This window comes from Pipistrellus kuhlii, unplaced genomic scaffold, assembly GCF_014108245.1.
Source record: "Pipistrellus kuhlii isolate mPipKuh1 unplaced genomic scaffold, mPipKuh1.p scaffold_m20_p_11, whole genome shotgun sequence".
Lineage (NCBI taxonomy): Eukaryota > Metazoa > Chordata > Mammalia > Chiroptera > Vespertilionidae > Pipistrellus > Pipistrellus kuhlii.
Window position 1 is genome coordinate 36,262,429 of NW_023425416.1, and position 10,171 is coordinate 36,272,599.

The window sequence follows — 10,171 nt, forward strand, 5'->3', positions numbered from 1 at the left end:
GAAACATTGAGCTAGAAATAAGTGTGTGGTTGATGGAAAATAGGTTAAATTCCTTCTAAATCTGGAAACGCTGCATGAATAGAGACAGCCAATTCATGGATCTGGTTTTAGTTTTTACACTCGGTTGGACCTGTTAACATTTTGGCATTAGCTTCCTTCATTGTTCGTCTGTCTAAAAGTTTATTTAACAACTGGCCAGTGAGCTGGCAGCCATGTGAGAGCAGCTCTTCACAGCGGGAAAGTTGGTTGCCCTGGGGTGGTTTTTCAGACACCAGAGGATCAGAGCCACTTAGAACAACATCGGGGTGGAATGTGTGTAGTAGCGAGAAGGCCTGTCTTGAAGGAAGCACAGAATCTCTCCAGAGACTCTCAGCGGGCACATACTGACAGTCAAGACTGACTGGTGACCTCCACCTTCAGTTTCCACTGATTTCCAGTAACGTCCTCGGGAGAATCTAAGCAAATGATAAGAGATGACCAAATCCACATCCCACGACTAGCACCTCAAACAAGAAAGCACAGGGAAGGTCCTCCATGTTCTGGAGGTGCTATCATTGCCCAAGGTGTGCCCTAACGTAGGGCAGAAACAATCAGCTTGGTGCTTCCTGCTAGTAAAAATGACAAGTCCCCAAAAGGGAAGGAAGAATTGCCTATCTTTTGAGATTTAAATATTCTCAACATTGACTGAGGATGGAGGATACCTTTTGTGATCCAGTTGTGATTCTGCTTTTCAAGGACCTTAAGGCTGTCTCTTCACCTTTCTGGTTCAGTTCCCTTCTATAAAGTGAGGGATTGGACTGTATGCCCTCCAGCAACCTTCTAGGGCTACCAGTTGTGGTATGATTTGTAAACAATGCAGCTGAAAAGATTATAGAATGTGTTAGGGGTGCTTGGGGGTGGGGTGGGCAGAAACACAGTTCCTGTAGCTAAAGGTTGGCAGATTACCCTTGCCATAACCTGGTGTGACATGGCACACAGATGGCCACCTGCCCACGGTCCTGGTGGTGTGACTCCCTGCTCCTTTGCCCTGCCTCAATGCTCCAGGCTCCTGGTACCTTTGCTCAAGGTCACCTCTCAGGACTCTGGGACAGGAGGTGTGCAGGCGGAGGAGTTGTATCGAGGTGTTTCGTATCCTCCCAGGCTCCAATGCCCAGTGAAACCGGGGAAGGTCAAAAAGCACGGAGAACGGTGGGAAAGCCCTGGCACTGAGCTCACTTGTCACTTCTCCAGTGGGTCCTGATGTTTAGGTAAACAGTTCATGCTCAAGATGAGCTCTCTCCTGCACTGCAGCACCTTCCCATTTTGATCCTAACAAAAATGTCAGTTTTTGTAGTCAAAGAGTGTAAAATATTTTGGAGTTGATTCACTCATTTCTTTCCCTAGTTCTTTTTTAATTCTCTCAAGGAAGTCAGGAACATTTTTACCATATAAAACCAAAAACTTTCATCTATTGACACTTCCAAGACTCTTAGCTGGCAAAGTCAAAAGATTTTTTATAGTGAACACCCACCTGTATTTTGCCATTAACATGCACTTGTTTATTACATATCTATATTTCCATTCATTCATGTTGGGGTTTTAGAAAATGCATTTCAAAGTAAATTGCAGTCACCAATAACCTGCTTCCTAAAATTTTCAGCTTACATATAATTTACTAGAATTGAGTATTAATTTGCAGTTGGTTCTTTTTAAAAATATATATATTTTATTGATTTTTTACAGAGAGAAAGGGAGAGAGATAGAGAACTAGAAACATCGATGAGAGAGAACATCTACCAGCTGCCTCTTGCACACCCCCTGACCGGAATCATACCTGGGACCTTTTAGTCCGCAGACCGATGCTCTACTACTGAGCCAAACCGGCTTTGGCTGCATTTTGTTCTTTTGATGCTGATTATGAATTTGGGGCCAGGTAACCATGAGGGATCCTTTCCAGTAAGTGTATATATATTTTCTTTATTGATTAAGATGTTACATATTTCTTTTTAAAAAATTATGGTTTTATTGATTCAGAGAGAGGAAAGAGAGAGAGAGAGAAACATCAATCCTGCATGCTGCCTCCTGGGGATCAAGCCCACAATCCGGGCATGTGCCCTGACCAGTAATCAAACTGGCGACCTCCTGGTTATTGGAACAATGCTCAATCACTGAGCCACACCACTCGGGCCCAGTACACCCACGAGGGAAAGATCTGTTTTAGGCCTCCCTCCTTGGCTTGTAGATGTCTGTCTGCTCTTTGTGTCTTCCCATCATCTTCCCTCTGTATGTGTCGGTATCCAAATTTCCTGTTCCCATAAGGACACTAGTCAGCCTGGATTAGAGCTCACCTTGAGTGACTTTGCTGTAACTTAATTACCTCTTTAAAGAGCCCATCTTTAAATACAGTTATGTTCTTGGGTTTAGAACTTCAACATACAGATTTTTTGGGGGAAGTCACAGTAGAGCCTACAGCACTTGGGAACCCTGGTCATTTGGTTTAAGGGTCTGTTTTTCCCCCAGGTCCCCAATTGTGAGCTTATAGAGAGGTCAGAAACTGGGTCTCTCTTGCTTTTATAGCTCTGGTGTCTTAAAAAATGCCCAACAGTCTCTCAGTAAATTATTTAAATAGATTGACTATTGATGGAGGAGTTTTCTGATATTTTTTGGAGTTATAAAATTAAAAATCGTGTGTGTGTGTGTGTGTGTGTGTGTGTGTATGTGTGTGTGCAAAGCACACATCTAACTCAATGTGGTCCCAGGCCTTTGTTGGAGGAAGTCCGATATAGGACACTGACTGGCTGAGGTCTTACTACCTCGTGTTGCTCTGGATTTCTGAATTGCTTAATCCTGCTGGCTTCTTTTGTGCAGTGTGTGTGAATAGTGGGAGCATTCTTCTGGGGTCATAAAAGAGGCTTGGCATGTAAACACTTTCAGAACTTGTTTATTTTCTTCTTTTCCGTCTGAGAGTTCTTGAAAAGAAAACAACAACAACAACAACAACCTTGCTTTCTTAATCATAGCAGGGCATTCTCGGTGTTTGTATTTTTAGCGCTCAAAGTCAGACTGTATTAAACAGATAACTGTCCATAACAGGTAGCACGCTTTATTTGCTAGGGATTTTCGGTTGTTGCTTTTCAGTTTAGTGGGCAGTTGAATTACTGGTTGCCATGGCAAACCTACCCATTGCCCACGTTGCCTGGGCCTTAAAGACTCAGAAACACAGAAAGCATATTTGGCTTTATTCTATAGAGCCGACATTGTTATAAAACAGAGCAAGTGAATGCCGAATTATGGCAGACATCCTGCCCCTGCCTCTCTTCCCTCTCCGCCCCTCCTGTGGTTTCTGTGTTTACCAGGCCCCTGAATACCCGTGTTAGAAATTGTATAACTTGGTCTCTGGAGTTCTTTCAAGAAAATAACCATGTTTCTGTCTCCTGTGCAGACCCGTTGCCTTTGTTGGTGACATGCTGTGGGAGTTAAGAAGCTCTGGGGCCCTGGCCAAGGTGGCTCCCTCCATTGGTCGCAGCATTGTCCCCAGTACACTGAAAGGTGACAGGTTCGATTCCTAGTCAGGGTACATACTCAGGTTATGAATTTGATCCCCAGTTTCTCTCTTCCTCTCTCTCCTCCTCTTCTCTCCCCATCTCTCCGCTTTCTAATATCAATTTTTATTTATTTGTTTTTATTATAATTTTAAAAATATATTTTATTGATTTTTTACAGAGAGGAAGGGAGAAGGATAGAGGGTTAGAAACATTGATGAGAGAGAGACATTGATCAGCTGCCTCCTGCACACCCCCTACTGGGAATGTGCCCACAACCAAGGTACATACCCTTGACTGGAATCGAACCCGGGACCCTTCCGTCCACAGGCTGACTTTCTAGCCACTAAGTCAAACCTGACACTAAGACAACTTCTAATCCAATGCCCCACCTGAATGAAAGAAGTGTGGTCACACGACAGAAGTTGGTCATTTGTCAAGTCTTGCATTGGAGAAGTTTAACTGCATATATGTCAGCCATCCCCAAGACATTTTTCTCTGTCTTTATCTCTCTCTTCCACTTTCCCTGAAGGTTTTTTTCCCCTAGGGTTAGGGCAATTTTTTTTTTTTTTTAAAGGTCCCAGGTTTGCACTGCGGCAGGCTCCTCCCCAGCCCAGGCCCTGGTCAGGGCTCGTGCAGCAGGCAACCAATCGATGTGCTTCTCTCACATCGATGTTTCTCTCTGCCCTTCCCTCTCTCTTCCACTCTCTCTAAAATTCAATGGAAAAATATCCCTGGGTGAGTATCAAAAACAACAACAACAAAAGGAAGTGCCAAAGGAACAGAAGACTAGTTCTTGAGGCAGTTTCAATTTCAGGGGAGCCAGAAAGGCCTGGCAGAGCTGGGGACCCATTCTTGGTTATGCCAAGAAATTGACTTACTGGCTCTGCTTGAGAAAACACTGGGAAATTCTGGCAATTTCTCTAGATGGCTGTTCTCACTCCTCTGAGCTTTGCCCATAGCCCTTTGCCCACAGCCACAGAGTGCGTTATGTGACCAAGCTAATTGCAACAGACCTCAGAGCCCAGGGAAGGCTGATTCGCTTGATAAGCCCATTTCAGAGCATTCCGTGAGCCTGGGGTGCATCCCTTAGCTGCAGAAACTGCAACTGCCTCAAGTTTGCTGGCTATCCAAGTCTGGATTCCGCTTCTTTTATGTTGTTAATTCTCACTCAAGGATATTTTTCCATTGATTTTCAGGGAGAGTGGAAGAGAGAGGTAAAGACAGAGAGAAACATCGTACATTCCCTTGGACCAGAATTGAACTCGGGACCCTTCAGGCTGCAGGCTGATACTCTATTCACTGAGCAAACTGGCTAGGGCAGTAGTCAGCAAACTCATTAGTCAACAGAGCCAAATATCAACAGTACAACGATTGAAATTTCTTTTAAGAGCAGAAAACCGACTTCTGCGCATAGGCCACAAAGTTTCAATAGCACTGTACGTGTTATTTTGTGGAAGAGCCACACTCAAGGGGCCAAAGAGCCACATGTGGCTCGCGAGCCGCAGTTTGCCAACCACTGGGCTAGGGCATGGAGTCCGCTTCTTATTTTAGTAGTATTTTATTTATTTGTATTTAAAAAAATTTTTTTACATGCAATAAACATGAATATTTCAAGAAAAACAATTTTAAATATAATAAAGTTACATCAAAAAACATTAATATTTCATGGAAAAAGATTTAAAATATAATATTATCAAAACTATACTAACATAGTATAATATCACAAAAGTTGTAGGAGATATTAAAAATCTGCAAATAACAGGATTACTTACATTCTAAAATTTTTTCTTTTCCTCTGGCTCTATTTTGGTTCATCAGTTTGGATTCCACTTAAAAAAAATTAGTTAAAAAATGTATTTTATTGATTTTTTTTTTTTACAGAGAGCAGGGGAGAGGGAGAGAGAGTTAGAAAACCAATGAGAGAGAAATATAAATCAGCTGCCTCCTACTGGGGATGTGCCCACAACCAAGGGGCATGCCCTTGAACTGGAATCAAACCTAGGACCCTTCAGTCCGCAGGCCGACACTCTATCCACTGAGCCAAACAGGTTAGGGTTGGATTCCACTTCTTGATGGAAGGAGCTATCATGGCACATTGCTAGGGAGCAGGTACAAGGTGGGGGAGGATTGGTAGCTGTTACTTCAATGGACCACAATGGGGTTGCATTCTTTGTTGGTGAATGCATTCCCCACCTTGTGTATGGGCCACCAGCAGGAACGTTTCCCCGGCTGCTGTGGAAAATGTAAGTGTCGGGGAAACCGGGTGCTATGAATGCGTTGGAGTAACAGAGATGCCCTGAAAATGAGGATTTTGAGTTCCATTGAGATGGCAAGTCAGCAGTTCGTGAGAAGCTTTTCCTAAAAACTGTTGTGGTCCAAAATTGCTGTGGCATTTGCCTTTGTGAAGTGTGTGTGTGCTCTTCAGTATCTCAGATATAGAATAAGGCCATCCAGTTAGCTTACCTAAAAATGTAACTGCTAGGAAATGCAATCTGTAGGGTATAGCATATACTAATGATTACAGTAAGGTATAAAACTGCTATGTAGAGACAGATCACTTGATAACAAAATGCCACAGAGCAGATGGCTTAAACCACAGAAATGTATTTCTCATAGTTCTGGAGGCTGGGAAGTCTGAGATCAGGATGCCAGTACAGTCAGGTTCTGGTGAGGACCCTTTGCTTGGCTTGCAGACACTGTTTTCTCACTGTATTCTCACATGGTGGGGAGGAGGCACAATGGGGGGGGCGGGGAGAAAGAGGAGGAAAGCTCCCACTCTCTGCTTATAAAGGCACTGATCTCATCATGAGGGCCCCATCCATCCATATCTAAACCTACTGACTTTCCGAAGGCCCCAGCTTGAAATACCACCGCACTGGCATTTAGGACTTCAACATGTGAATTTGGGGGTGTGGGGGGACAGGGATGGGACATATAAGTGTTCAGTCCATAACAAGTTACATACAAAGTCAGATTTTCTAGTTTACATTCACTGGGGAGTGTGCACTATGAATGTTTAGAGAGATTTGAGAGTATATCACCTATTTTTAAAAGGCTTGCGTGCGGATAGATAATTAAATCTTGTGTCTCAGAAAAAGAATTGGGAATCATAGGTAAACACCCTGAAAACTATAGAAAACTGGCCTCCGTTTACTATGAGAAAGGCCTTTGGAATTATCTGGGATCTCTGTAATGGGGAAAAATAGACTGCTGTGTGAGGTCATAGGCGCCATATCATTTGCTGGTTCAGACAAAGGCTTTGCTGGCATTGGTGCAATTTTGCAATTTTGTAAGCTTGTGTGTGGGTGTGTTGCTGTATTTATTGGTAGGGAAGGCCAGTGTGTGGTGTGTGTGTGTGTGTGTGTGTGTGTGTGTGTGTGTGTGGTGGGGTTGCAGAGTTGCACTGAGGTTCCTTACAAGGAGTCTTTTCTAGTAATTCTAGTCCTGACTTTAGATTTGTGAAAGGTAGTTGATGGAGTGGCAAGTGCATGGAGTTCAGAGTCAGACATATTTGGAGGAATCCTGGCTTTATGATCTGGGGCAAGATACTCAACCTCACTGAGATTGTTTCCACATCTGTAAAATGGGTAGGTTTTTAAGGATTAGAGAAAATATTTGTTGAATGCATAGAACAGTTCCTAGCACATTATAGGTGCTAAAAATGGTGATTATTATATATTTAGAATAATAATCATTATTAATTCTTCAACTATATTTTGAAAATCTATTATGCGAACCTACAAATATGCACTTTAAAAAAAAATATTTTATTGATTTTTTTACAGAGAGGAAGGGAGAGAGATAGAGAGCTAGAATGTCGATGAGAGAGAAACACCGACCAGCTGCCTCTTGCACACCCCCTACCGGGGATGTGCCTGCAATCAATGTACAGGCCCTTGACCGGAATTGAACCTGGGACCTTTCAGTCCGTAGACCGACGCTCTACCACTGAGCCAAACCGGTTTCGACCACTTTTTTTCTTTTTCTTTCAAGGAGTTTTTCAGTTATTGGGAGACATAAACAATTAAATTACAGTTTTAGAAATGCTTGTACAGAATATTATCTATAAATATTTATTGAGCATCTTGTCTATGTAGGACATTTTGCTAAGTATTTGGTAGGTGGTGGTAAAAAATACAGTTTTACTGTGCTATGGTTTTCATTGTAGTATTAGGGGTAATGTATAGTGACTTCTGCAAGATATTTAGCGGGGGGGGGCATATAAATAATAGTACACCAGTCATTTCTGAAGACTGCACCTAGCATGAGGAAATGGGCACTGGAATCCCCTTCTTTCATCCTTTGCTAAACCGGTCTGTATGACCTGCTATTTCTCATTTACTCAGCAGGCGGCGCTCTAGCACCAGGGAATTGCAAAGTAACAATTTAGCAAAGCAAGGACTTTTGGGTTAATGTTTGTTTTCCAGGCAAAAAAGGGAAAGGTGTTAGAAAAAAAATAAACAGTTTATCAGGCATTGCTGCAAAGACACTTGAGGGGAAAGACAAGCTGTCGCTTCAAGGACAGGAAGAAAATTCCCTGCATTTTGTAGACGCAAGAGACGATGGGTGCTTGCCCTTATAAGAAAATAAATAAATAAAAAAAATCACAAAATGAGGAGGGAAAGAAAAACAGTGGTTATGAAGGAGAAGATTAAGAACTTAGAAAACAATTGAAATCATCTGCAAGCCAGGATGGAGAAGTACAGCCGTTGGGAGTGGGATGTGGACGGGTATTGTAGCAATGGGAAATAATGACAACTACTGAAATATAATTGAGACTCATTCCAAGTACTCAGATGTACCATTCACGCTCGCTGCCAGATTTCCTGCATAATTGGTTTCAGCTGCCCAGCCCACATCCAGTTCTTGTTTTGTAGCTTTCAACATTCTGAAGTCTTCAGCACATGGACTTTTGCACCTCAATGACAAGTGCCTGATTTCTGGATTGAAATTGCTTCATTGTTTTCCAGATTTGCATGTTAGGAAAACAGAACAGCTGCGTTAGGAACTAAGTTTTAGTGTAAGGGATTGGGGCAGAAACCGCTAACAAAAGGGAAAACGCATCCACTGTGACGTTGGTTGGGTTTTGATTTGCCATGTATGTTAACCTCTTGTTAGGTCTAGGGAAGATGCTCCCAGTGGAATCTTCACTTCCTTCACTTGGCCATTCAAATAGCTCAGAGCTTTACATTCATCTTTTGTTTGTATCAAATTGATGGCTTAGAGAGACTCTTTTTGTAAGGTTATTCATCCAACATCACTTCACTTGGCTTCTTCTTTCCTGTAGAGAGGTTTAATCATCCGAATACATCAAAGTAATCTGAAAAAATCCCATAAGACACAACATGGTGAGTGACTGTTAGGTTGATTGTTAGTATCTAACCACAGTCTATGCAAGAACTGAATTATGTTATCGCAATGGGAAAACTATTTTACATATGGTTCTGAAATTTTGGTATGTACCATTATCGTCTGAGGGCTCCTTAAGACGCATTGCTGGGGCCCACTCCAGAGTTTCCGATCCAGTAGGTCTGGGGTAGGATGGGACTGTACCCTCCCGCTGATGCTGGTTGGTCCTCTTTGTCCAGGGACCTCACTCTGAGAACCATCGTCTTACTCGTTTGCTGAAAAAAATTTTTTAAAAAAATATATTTTATTGATTTTGTACAGAGAGGAAGGGAGAGAGATAGAGAGTTAGAAACATCAATGAGAGAGAGTCATCGATCAGCTGCCTCTTGCACACCCCCACTGGGGATATGCCCGCAACCAAGGTACATGCCCTTGACCGGAATCGAACCCGGGACCTTTCAGTCCCCAAGCCGACGCTCTATCCATTGAGCCAAACCGGTTTCGGCTGAAATTTTTTTTTTTTTAAATTTGATTTAGTTACGATGTTGATGTTCACCCTCCTACCACAATATAGGATCAGGTGAGATACTGAACTACCAGAGGAGGAGGACACAGTGGGAAGGTATTTATTGAGCACCTACTATGTGCCTCCCTTTATTCTGGGTTCTCGATATATATATACTTTTTAAAATATGGAACACTTCACGAATTTGCATGTCATCCTTGTGCAGGGGCCATGCTAATCTTTTCTGTATTGTTCCAATTTTCGTATATTGCTGCCGAAGCGAGCACGGTTCTCTACATTCTTAATCTTCTCACTTAATCGTCTCATAGTCTTCCTACTCAACGTGGGTGGTACCAGAGCCTTAAGTCTTGTACACTACTTAACGTGTGTTGATTCCTACCTGCTCCACTTCTGAGGCTCAGTTCAGCCTCGGGTTCGGTCTTGAAGGCAAATTAGGGGGAATTTTCTGAAGGCAAACATCTAGCAAGCGCTGAACTGGAATTTGGGCCTAGGTGAGCTTGACTGCAAAAACTGCACATATGCCAGAGGAGGACTTCAAAGCATTCCTCACGGTTCAATTTATTGAATTTTCACAGATTTCAGTTCATAGGAACCTTACCTAACTGACCTCAAGCAAACTCCTTAATTTTTAGACGTAAGTGTCTCCATCTCTAAGGGGATCAGTACCCTTCTCTCACGTAGGGATTAGGTGTACTGATGTGTGTTGGAGCGCCCGGAATAGTGTCTGGCACACAGTAGGTGCTCATTACAGCTGAACTTCCTTTCCTTTCCT

At 42.7% G+C, this 10,171-nt stretch overlaps 1 non-coding gene across 1 annotated transcript; it reads right to left on the reverse strand.

Annotated features, from left to right (window-relative positions):
- Positions 1-9,559: 9,559 nt before the first annotated feature.
- On the reverse strand, positions 9,560-9,664 carry LOC118715837. Its single transcript, XR_004986981.1, has one exon. It is a non-coding gene; the product is annotated as a U6 spliceosomal RNA (small nuclear RNA).
- Positions 9,665-10,171: the final 507 nt, after the last annotated feature.